The sequence below is a fragment of the Haliaeetus albicilla genome, chromosome 6 (assembly GCF_947461875.1).
Source record: "Haliaeetus albicilla chromosome 6, bHalAlb1.1, whole genome shotgun sequence".
Classification (NCBI taxonomy): Eukaryota; Metazoa; Chordata; class Aves; order Accipitriformes; family Accipitridae; genus Haliaeetus; species Haliaeetus albicilla.
Window position 1 is genome coordinate 19,492,380 of NC_091488.1, and position 9,932 is coordinate 19,502,311.

The following is a 9,932-nucleotide window of genomic DNA, read 5'->3' on the forward strand; positions in this document are numbered from 1 at the left end:
CTTCTTTTCAGTTGTATCATTGTATTAATGAATGAAAAAGCAGCTTGCAAAAGGTCGTACCATATCCCAGTGAACTCAACTGACAACCTCTCATCACCCCTTAAGTCTGATATTTTTGGCATTCGGTCCTGATTCAGGGAAGAACTCAAGCAATCTTTTAACTTTGAGCACAAAAGTTATTCAGAGGCTTTCTTGTAAACAAGACCTGACTAACTGTTCTTGCTCAGATTTTGTAGTTGTATTTGTCCTTTCCAGGCTGACTAAGCTTATCCTATTGAAACCCCACTTGAAAGCGCAAATGGCCTCAGACCTCACCAACGTTAGTTCAGAAGATCTGTGTTGTGGCCCTTGGCCAAACTGAGCCTCGAGTCACAGGCCCGTAGCTACCTAGGCATTTGTAACCCAGTCAGAGGAAAACTGAGCTGTGTCATAGGTTTTGGTTGCTGCTGGTTCCTTGGAGTCTTCTCCAGGGAAGGAGAGTTATATTCTCACTTCTGTTTTGGTGTTTAGAGGTGGCACGTCCTGAGCTAGGTTATCCTTACAATTATTTCTGCTCTGGGCTATGTCCTGTGACATTTCAGCTGGTACCCTGTTCCCTCAAGAGATGGATGTTCCTCAGCTGAAATCCTCCCGTGAAGAGCAACTTTCTGTATGCAGTGTTTTGGCAGTCTGTACTCAAAACCATCTGCTGAGGTATTGATGCACCTGCCAACATGGTGGCCAGCATGAAGAACAGAATACGCATAGTTTTCTCTGTGGAAAATCCTGTTCCTACCACATCATTCTATGCTAGTACCTCAGCACTTTCCAGTTGATCACACCGGATGATATTTCTGTGCCAAAAAGTTAACTATAGATAAAGAATATTGTCATTTTTCCCATTTTTGTATTTCATTTCTTTGTGCAGATGCACAAATCAAAGAGCAGTTTGTATTTGATGAATCCAGTCTCCTGAAAAATACAGAGAAAGAAAACTATCCTATAGATCATAAATCTTCCCTTAGAGGAAGAATTTCTCCAGCTGTGACATTTGTCAGAACAAGTTATAAAGCAGGTTTCTTAAATAAAAAGGCATTTCTGGAAAATAACTAAAAATCTTTGATCACAGTCCTCTGTTTTTCAGCTTTGTGATGGCATGTTGCCTCTGATGATATTGCATGAAGGTCGTAGTAACTGAAGTACCTACAACGTATACATGACTTATTCCAGGGGAAAATTATGGAAATAGGAAATTGAGAATTTCGTAGTGGAAGAGAGCTGGTTTTTTGCTATGAAAACACTAGTGAGGTGTTGATTTTAGTATGCTAATTGATGTTCTGCAGATCCACATATATTGGGCCATACCAGACAATGATTTTAATCTAAAAGGACACCACATCTCTTGTCCTTGGTAAGGCCATAAAATATAAAGGTGTTGCCCTTTCAGCAAACCAGGTAAAACTAGTACAGAGTGGCCTATTTTCAGCAAGAGGTGATGATTGCATTGAAAATAAGTGAAAGAGTCCACAGAGGAGGAGGGAGTCTGAAAGATTTATAAAAGAATAGAACAGAGAAGTTGCTGCATAAACAAATGGAAGCATTTGCTAATACTAAAGTTAGTTGAGTTTAGTTGAAAAAGTTGAAGTGTTGTTATACCTTAAGTGTTATTTTCTTTGTGTGGAAACATGTAATTTGTTCAACACCTCCATATTCAAAGTTCTGCAGCGCAGGTATTGCCAACCAGTAGTCATTTATTCTGTTTCACATGAGTAGCTTGCAGATGAGTGGGTTAGTACAAAGAGTTTTTACTTAGTCACACTGACTTATTTCAGTCTCATGCCCTACTTCATATTGTAAAGTAAGAAAAAAAATACAGAAATGTAATCTGTGGCTGAGAAAGGGCAAACAATCTTTTGCTTTTTGTGCTTGGCAGTGGACATTGTCACTAATTGTTCAGTGAATGTAGCATTGCCCTGGGCAGTACCTATACTTGGACCAAATGCTACTGATTTTCCTGTGGTCTCAGGTTTCTCTGCCTTTGGTTCACGATTTCCAGGCTGAGCTGGGGAGGCAGAGGGGGAATGTTGCTGTGTCACAAGTACAGGATCTGATCCCATGAGCCTTTCTCCTTGGTTTCCTAGTTTAGTACATTAGATGACTGCCTGGTTGCATGATTGCTGTTACGGATTGGAAGCAGCAGGAGTTGCAGGTGCTTACAAGGGCACATATGCTTGCATATGCTCTGATGCCAGTCCTCTTTTGTGGAAAAAAAAAATTCTGTGTGTGATGTCTTAGTTAATTATGTATCAGGGATATTTCAAGCCATGATTCATTTCACAAACTTAATTTAATCTGGCATTTCTTTAACTATTTTTTCCCAGAAAGAGCTACTTCGAAACCAGTTATCTCTCTGACAGCCTACTGTTTCTAGGGTATATACCAAGCAGCAGGAGAAATCTATTTAAGAGCTAATGACCCATTTGGGAGACTTTACAAATTAGGTAATAATCAGTTGGAGGAGTTAAAAGGCCAAGGCAAAGCCAAGGGAAGTTAATGTGCTAGGCTGCCATTACCTAATTGACACACTCTGATGAAAGGATCGTTAATGCTATTATAAGCCTTTTTTAATTAATGAAAAATCTAATAATTTGCTTTTTTAATATTGGTAACTTTGAAAAATGCACTTTTACCAATGTACTAGACCAGATTTTCAGTAGTGCCACGATGAAAAGATTAGATTGCTCCATAGAGCACCTGGATCGATGTTAACAGTGTTCTTGGTATAGTAGAGATAGAGTCTTTCTATTTAAAGCAAATTTTCTCAAGACCCTTTGTGAAATCAGAATGATATTTTTTGGATATAATGGGATAGTTCACAAAGCACTGATGGCTATCTATTAGAATAGTGAATGTTTGGCATTTCTGTATTCACTTTCATCCTGGAAGCGCTCCAAATGCTTTAGTAACTAGAAAAAATAATTATTTTAGTCACCTTGGAATAAAATGCAAGAGGTATTTAGCAGCACACAGTAATAGTATGTAACACTCTGAGGCAGAAATTGCACAAAAGGATTAAGGCAAATTGAATATATTTCTTCAGCTTCACTAAAACATCAGTGCTTGGACAAAACACCTTGAGAAAATAATGACCAGGACCTTTTATCAAGTGGTCCCTATTATTACTTTCCAATGGGTACACCCAGTCTAGTGGTTATATTGCAGCAATGTCTGAGGTCTGAAAAGCAGAGCCCCAGTCCAAGCCTGGGTTGTAATGCACCCATTGTAAAAACACCCTTCCCGCTGTGTCAAGATTTTGGTGTGCAGCTGAAAAAGATGAACAAACAGGATTAAAGAAAGGAGAGGTGATGGTCCCTCACTTTACAAACGGGAAAGAGAAATAGGGAAAAACAAAAATGGTCAGGACTTTTTGATTTTGCGTGACCTACAGAGGATGGCTCGCTGGTGCTGTTGCTGGTGACTGTCACTGTAGGAAGAGCGAAAGCAATGAGCACAGAGCGTGCTGAAGAGCTGCCAAGCAATCAGGAGAACAGCCCAGAGAAGGATCCAGGGAGCTCCGGCTGGGGATCACGTAACTTATGGTGCTGGAGGCAATAACTAGAGCAGAAGCATTTGTCTGTCTGGTTTGCTGTGAAGATTAGATGGTCAGTATTTACACAGCACTGTAAATGGAAAATGTTAATTATTTTTGTTATGCTATGCACCATTTGTATTTTGCATCCTTAGTGGAGGGTAGGAAAGGGCAGGCTTTGGATGCCATTGCTATCACAGTGATGACTAAGAATGGACTAATGCCAGCAGAAACAAAAGGAAAGCCAAAGACTTAGTTGTTTCTGAAGAAAGTGGGGGGGGGGTTGTCAGCCTAGCATATGGAGCCGGTTCCTTCACGGAGGCGAGCTGGCCTGTTGCCAGTGAAGGCAGCTGATTTTAAACAGCTGAAGCCTGCAGGAGGGAGGCTGAGGTGGGAACTGTGTAATGCTGTTTTTCCCCAGGCCTGAGACTTCACCTGACCCCTCTGCCCTTTTGCAGGAAGCCTGCTGGTGGGGGCAGGGGTGGTTCAAGGCAGTCCTCCTTTCTTGCATTAATGCCAAGCTGGCTATCTTAGCCCATAACCTTCACAAGACATCTAGGATATGTTCATTTTCAGGAACACGGGCAAAACCATTTTTTCATGGCCAGTAAGCAATCCTCAAATTTCTCTCAATAGATCCCATGTTGTACTGACGGGAAGTCCTCCATTACAGGAACTAATCTGGAGACTGGTACCACCTTTTGCCAGTTTATCCACATTGCCCCATCTTTTTTCTATTATAGCATATTTACCAGTGACTCATCTCATTGCCCTTATTTTACATGCTCCCTTAGGGCTGCATCCTTATTTTACTGCTGCTTGCCAAAGAGCTTTTCCGAAGAGTGCTGATTACAGGGATACATTTTCCAAGCAGACCCCTTCCCCTGCCCCCCTGCATCACCACTGCTGGAAGCTGCCTGGGGAGGCTGAGCTCTGCAAGAGTCATCTGTACCCTGTTTTTAAACATTGCCTCCTCTGCAGGGGAGGAAGGCCAGCTGTTCAGCAGCTATCCTGAGATCACCCTTAGCCCAAGCTTTGTTTGTGATGAAACTTCACTCTCCCTCTCTGTTTCCAGAAATCCAAATGTGGTCAGTAAGTTCAGAAAGAGGAAAGGGAAATGGAAAAAGAAGTCATGCCCACATCTGCTTTCTGGTTTAGCTCAGTGTGGTGGGTTGACCCTGGCTGGATGCCAGGTGCCCACGAAAGCTGCTCTATCACTCCCCTCTTCAGCTGGATGGGGGGGGGGGGGGAACAACAAAAGGCTCATGGATTGAGATAAGGGCAGGGAGATCACTCAGCAATTACCATCACAGATAAAATGGACTCAACTTGGGGAAATTAGTTTAATTTATTACCAATCAAATCAGAGTAGGGTAATGAGAAATAAAACTAAATCTTAAAACACCTTCTCCCCACGCCTCCCTTCTTCCCAGGCTTAAATTGACTCCTGATTTTCTCTACCTCCTCCCCACCAGCAGCACAGGGGGACGGGGAATGGGGGTTGGGGTCAGCTCATCACATGTTTTCTCTGCTGCTCCTTCCTCCTCAGGGGGAGACTCCTCACTCTTCCCCTGCTCCAGCGGGGGGTCCCTCCTGTGGGAGACAGTCCTCCATGAACTTCTCCAATGTGGGTCCTTCCCACGGGCTGCAGTCCTTCAGGCACAGACTGCTCCAGCGTGGGTCCCCCACGGGGTCACAAGTCCTGCCAGAAAACCTGCTCCAGCATGGGCTGATCTCTCTATGGGGTCACAGGTCCTGCCAGGAGCCTACTCCAGCATGCGCTTCCCACAGGGTCACAGCCTCCTTTGGGAACCCACCTGCTCCAGTGTGGGGTCCTCCCTGGGCTGCAGGTGGATATCTGCTCCACCGTGGACCTCCCTGGACTGCAGGGGGACAGCCTGCCTCACCATGGTCTTCCCCACAGGCTGCAGGGGAATCTCTGCTGCGGCGCCTGGAGCATCTCCTCCCCTCCTTTTTCACTGACCTGGGGGTCTGCAAGGTTGTTTCTCTCACATGTTCTCACTCCTCTTGCCAGCTGCAATATTTCTGTTGTGCAGTAACTTTTTCCCCTTCTTAAATCTGTTCTCCCAGAGGCGCTACCACTGTTGCTGATGGGCTCAGCCTTGGCCGGTGGTGGGTCCGTCTTGGAGCCAGCTGGAATTGGCTCTGTCAGGCACAGGGGAAGTTTCTAGCAGCTTCTCACAGAATCCACCCCTGTAGCCCCCTACTACCAAAACCTTGCTACGCAAACCCTATGCACTCAGCTCTGAGGGATGTCTTTTTCCCTGTGTATTGCCAGCTATCAAGTTGATAGCATGTCTCCTCTTTTCTGAATGTTTCTGTTTTCCTCCACTGTAGAGCATCTTTAACATGAGGGGAGGGTGTGTTATGGACATCTGTGCAACTGCAAAGACCAAATGTTCCCTGGGGCTGCCTTGTGATTTTGGTACCTATAGTCCCCTGCTTTGTGTCTGGACCTTTATGAACAATCACTCAACTGGGAAATAGTTTTTACCCTTTTTGTTGAAATGTAATACGCTTCCTGGCTTAATTTTTAGATATCTATGTCCCTTGGTTTTATACAGGTGGTAACTTGTTGGTGACTAGGCTGTGCTTAATTAAACAAAATGTTAATCTAGGGCTGGTAATCCAGTGAACCTATGTAGCAGGACTCCAACTCTTTCGTTATACCCTGAAACTTGAACAATAACTTAGCAACTACAGATTATATCGATTGTATGGTGGGATATGCAGAACATACATATGGAATAAATCTGTATATTTGTGCCTGGACCTCATTTGAGGCTGAGTACCATAGCAGTGAGCTGCTTTGTTATGGTAATGGGCTTGGGGTGGTTGATTACTTGCCAAGGCATAAAGGGATACCAGGGTACCTGCCGTTTATTGATAGCTGAGAGACAAGATTGCTTCTGTACCTGCTCGCTCACATAACAAGAATTTATTAAATCATCTGAGGCTGCCCTTGCCAATTATCATCATCATTATTTCTGTGTTTGAAAAACAAGGCAGAGTTCTTGTGGGCATTCATGAAAGAAGTACTGTGGTAGTGCAGTCTCCACTACTGTGCCTCACCTGCGACCTCATCAGGTAAATTCTTGAGATTCAGGAATGAAAATAAATACATATTTGCTGCATTGCTGTTCCTTATTTGGTGGTGTTCTTCCTCTGAGGTGCAGGGTGGGGCATCAGCCATCGGATTCAGGATTGGGAAACCAGGTGATACGTGTGTGTGCATGTAGTGATCAGCCTGGAGATAAACCGTCCCAGCTGGCTGATCGAGTTGGGCTCCTTACCAACAAGCTGTGAACCTATGTTTAGGAGGTCTGCCACAGCTACGCCATCGCTGTGTATCCATCTTCATAATCTACAAGAGACTACAGTGAGGTACAAATGGTCCTGGACATATCTGAGAGACTGGTAGAGTAGAACAAAGTTTTCCCCCAGCTCTCACTATGGGATACAATCAAACTAGGGCAGTTCAGTGAGCCTGCCCTGCTGGGGAAGGCTCCCTCTCCCCAGCCATGAGTGCTCACCCCCCCACTCTGCAAGCAGTGGCTCCCTGGCTCTGCAAGGGTTGGTGTGCGGCACCCGCAGCAGGACACAGCAGTAAGTCAGCTTGGCAAAAGCCAATACTTAACTTTCATTGAAAAATCTATCATTAAAATCTACATTTTCTTTTGGCTGCTGGTGTTTATTGCTGATTATAATTTCTGGTCAGCTTCTGTGAGTGAAATTGAGGACAAGCTGTGACTAGTGATGTGGTGCAGAGAGGGGATGCTGTATGTCTCAAGAATTGGAGTCCTGCAGAAAGGTAAGATTGACTTGATAAGAAGCCTGGGAAAAGTCACAACATAAACATACAGGTTTATTGATGTGTATCTTTAAAGCCAGAAGAGTAGCATCCTGATGTTCCTATCCCTTCCACAGCTGTCATATTCATTTAAAAAAAGATCATGAGCCCAACATATGTTCTTTCTCTAGCTGCTAAGTGCAGAAAAGTTCCTTTTTAAGCCTGATCTACTCAGTGGTAAGCTTGGACAGTGATCCTTCTCACATGAATAAGGATAATAAAAGGGACTGATTCAGATCTTAGATCTTGGCTTGTGGGAAGTGAGGGAAAACAAAGCATCCCACTAGTTGGAGCTCAAGATTCACTGAAGTTTTAAAGACTTCTCCATTCCATGGCTAATAGACTTATTTTGATCATGATAGTCAAGGTACCTGATGAGAGTTTTCATAAATGAAATAGGACAACAGTGATTGGTTCTGTCTGCGATGGAAGAATTCTGGTCTAGGCAGAGCAAAGCGTCTGGTTTCCCTCTGCCCAGTTCACCATGACCCTCACATAAAACTTGCATGCATGATGAAGTTGGATTAAGCAAAGTGGGATCTACATCCAGGAATACACTTACTCATTTTATATCAATTTGATGAGCTGGTATTTTTAACCTTTGCAACTGAAAAGGGCAATTAAGTCTTTGCCATTTGCTTCTTCCATGCCCCAGGAGTAAGAAAGCAGAGTACAGGCTGACCCTTGGCAGTAGCTGTGCCTATGCTTGCTCTCCTGCAGAGCCTGGTGACAGTGTGGATGGAGGGAACAGACATAGCTCTGAGCATCTGCATCCAGCCTTGGCAACTGTTAGGCAATTATATGGCCAACTCTGCAATCTTGACTGTTAATTTTTGAGACAGTATAGTTACTTGGCATAAGTTGCCCATATCTGAGTGCCTACCCAAGAGTTGAGAGTATTTTGTTTGACTTCCCAGCTTCTGAAGAAAAAAATCCTTCTTCCTGTATGAATGATACATTGCTATGAAAGGCCAATTCTGGTGGATCTAAGGGCTAAACAAACAAAAGGATAAATCTTCCCTGAGCTTCACCTGAAGACTTCCTCACTTCAGGTAATTAGCTCCGGTCCACCCTGGGTACAAGGGCTGGAAAATGACAGCCAAGGATTTCTGCTAAGGGGAATTTCTCATGCTGGACAGTGGGAGTGACTTTGGTGCTGCTTCTTTAAAATATGCATCATACAATCTGTAATTTAGAAATATTGCATTTATCCTGGTTATGAAAAGGAAACAGAACAACAGGAGGTAAGGGAAATTTTCAAGTGCAGATAAATCTTTCTGTTCTTCATATCTTGGAGGTCAGTGTTTAAAAGTAAGAAGCTGTAGATAAAGATCTTCAGCAATTTTCAGTCTTCTCTTGCCTGTATATTTCCCAAGTGGCTGTCAAGTGTTATTTCTTCCTGGTGTTGTCAGCTTCTACTGCCTGCTACATGATATATATTTTAATTGACAGCCTGTAACAGCCATTCCAATCATAGTGAAAACAGTATTTTATAGCCAGTGTGGATGGAAGTCGTAACTTGAGGACGTGTCAGTTACTTGTTGGAAATATGAATAATTGATACTGAACATAATACCTTTTCACAGTCTATTTATTAGAGACAATGCAATCACAAAATAGGTTGGTTTTTTTTTTTTAATGGTTTCCTTTAAGTATGATTCGCTAGTTTGTGTAATTCAGGAAGAAAATTACTCAGCATCTAGTTAGAGTCTGAGTGAAGACTTGAACTTACAAATGTAATCAGGCATGACAAAATATTCAGTTTTGCCCACAGAAATATTGACTACAGTGTCTTGCTTGCGTCATTCATTGAAATGTGCTGCAAAGACTTCAGGTTAGAGCCGAGTGGCAACGTGGAAGTGTGATTTTTCACACGTTGTACACCTGGGAGGGCAGCAGAGAGAACACAACAGTCACACCCACGATGGGGAGGTACGCAGAGGCTCTGGAGAGACTGCACCACACTCCAAGACTGCTGCTGTAAGCCCCTTGCCCCACATCTTTGCTGCTGTCATTACTCATGTTGTTACTGGTAAATTTGAGTTGGGTGTATTTTTGAGTGAGATCTGATATCCCACCAAAGGCACAGTGAGAACAGAGTATGGTAGGAGAGGTAATGCCTTTTAAAGAAGCCTTTTGGTCTGAGCATCCATTCATGTGGAAGATGAAGCTCCCATGGTGTAGTTGGCTTCAATGGCAATTAATGTTTTCTGTTACCTGTGTGGTATTTTGAAGCTTGGCTAAGGCTCACCATTGTCTCTGTCACTGATCTTGAAATTTAATTTTTCCTGGGGTGGAGTGTGATACAGAGACTTATCTATCTAAACCTTTTCCTGAGACCATGCCACCAACATCGGTTCTTGTGATGACTGCAGGCCACCCAACCTGCCCTAAGCCCCTTAGTGGAAGGAAGCATCATTACCCCTGTGCACGCTGCAGGGGTGTTGTCAAGAGCAGAAGGAATTTAAAACCATCTGAGTGGGCTGGAAGGCA